At 43.6% G+C, this 1957-nt stretch overlaps 1 pseudogene; it reads right to left on the bottom strand.

Moving 5' to 3' along the window:
- Positions 1 to 519: 519 nt before the first annotated feature.
- LOC138755657 (protein regulator of cytokinesis 1 pseudogene) lies at positions 520 to 1021 on the bottom strand (annotated as a pseudogene).
- Positions 1022 to 1957: the final 936 nt, after the last annotated feature.

Below are 1957 nucleotides of genomic sequence, written 5' to 3'. Positions count from 1 at the left end.
AGTCCCAAAGGTTAATTATTTGACTTCTCAGCTCTGAGCACTTTGCTTCATTCTGAGCCCTCTTCATCTCATGCTGTTGAAGTAAATTTTCAGCCCTATAATATTCTCATTGGACAGATAAAAATGCATCCTCATCCTGACACACAATACTTCTCTCAAAGCTAGTGTCCGGCGATTGATCGAGTTCATCCATGCACAAAATGATTTTTTTTTCCTTTCTCCAAACTCAGCACTTCTCCGATCCTTTCCTTCATTACAGGTAGTCCCCATTTTACGACCGTAATGGAGATCGAAGGGAGTTCAACAAATGAACCTTTAACGGGGACTTCAGGCTGCCACAAGGAAAGGGGACTTTGGGCTGCCATTGGGAATGGGCACCTCAGATTGCCGATGGGGAACTGGGACCACTGTATACATTACTTGTAATACAAAATATGTTCTTGTACAGTGGTTTTAATTTTTTTTAAAATTGGTTGTATATACGGGTGGAGATAACTCGCATAGGTAAGAAGTCGAGGACTATCTTGTAAGTGAAGCAATGTTCTGATGAAATGCATTTAGCTGTTCAACACTGGAGGGAGCATCATAATCAATGGAGTAACCTGTTGTACAAGATTTATCACAAAGCTCTTCATCTTCCTCCTTAAGGCACTTTAATTTTGTCATACTCTCTTTCTTCTCCTTCAAAAGGACCTCCAAATGTGTCTGCAGATCTTTTTCCATTTGCAGCATTGTGCAATCTTCTTCTGGCAGACATGCATCCAAACTGAGTTCCTGACACACTACATGGAACTCTTTCTTGCACATAACCATTCTCTTTTTCAGCCGCTGCCTTAAATTTTTTTTCCTCTGCAATCATCATATCCAAAAGGCTCTTACTGTGCTTTTTAACAACTTCTGTTCTTTAGAGTCTTTGATCTTCTGAAATTCAAATCTCTTCCCAGATATTCAGAAAATGGGAAAGTGCTGCATTGAAACAGGTGACTGACTCGCTAGCTAGGGCATCACTTTTTTGCACCATCCTCCGGGCTGGCAGTGTCCTGTTCCAGATGTCCCAGCGGCTCTGATCCTGGCTGCCTGGCCTCTCTGTGAATGCCTTCTGTCTTGCTGTTCAGCACTTCTCTTGGTGAATGGCCCCCAGCTGTCCTGGTCCTGGCAGTCTCGCCCCTCCGGCTCCAGCTGTTCAGCCCCTTAGCATCTGGCACACCCCCACCCACCCCCCCCCCCCCCCCACCCCTCCCTGTCCTGGACCTGGCTTTTCAGTCCCTATCTTGCTGCCTGGCTCCCTCTCTCACTTTCCCTTTTCCTCTCTTTTCTGATTTCTATTCTCTTCCTCGAATTTCTTCCTTTTTAAAATTTTCCTCTTCCCAAACACATGCTTTCGTTCACTGCAGCTTAACATCACTCCTCTATTCACTCCAAATGTTCACCTCTGATATTTTTTTTACCCAAAATTCTGTAGATTCCATCATCCAGAGTGTGGAATTGTTCATCCTTGTCAACACTTTGTAGTGTATTTTCCATTTAAAATAACCTCACTCGAGAGAAGCTGTAAGTCTCCTTATTCATGCCAAGGTGACATCAAATTGAACCTCATCATACAATGTAACTCTGAGTATATAACATCACGCGCACATGTGGATTCCCATAACATATAGAGCACTACAGCACAGAAACAGGCCACTTCGGCCTTTCTAATCTGTGCCAAACTATTTATTTTTACCTAATCCCACTAACCTCCACCTAGTCCAGAGTGCCTCATACCACTCCCATCCATGTACCTGTCCAAATTATTTTTAAATGTTAAAAATGAACCAACACTCACCACTTCAGCTGGCAGCTTGTTCCACACTCCCACCACTTTGTGTGAAAAAGTTCCTCCTCATGTTCCCCCTTAACTTTCCCCTTTCACTTCTATCCCATGTCCTCTGGTTTGTATCTCACCTATCCTCAGTGA

This window comes from Narcine bancroftii, chromosome 1 (genome assembly GCF_036971445.1).
Source record: "Narcine bancroftii isolate sNarBan1 chromosome 1, sNarBan1.hap1, whole genome shotgun sequence".
Classification (NCBI taxonomy): Eukaryota; Metazoa; Chordata; class Chondrichthyes; order Torpediniformes; family Narcinidae; genus Narcine; species Narcine bancroftii.
Note: the sequence above shows the minus strand (reverse complement) of the source record. Positions and strands in the feature narration are given on the sequence as shown.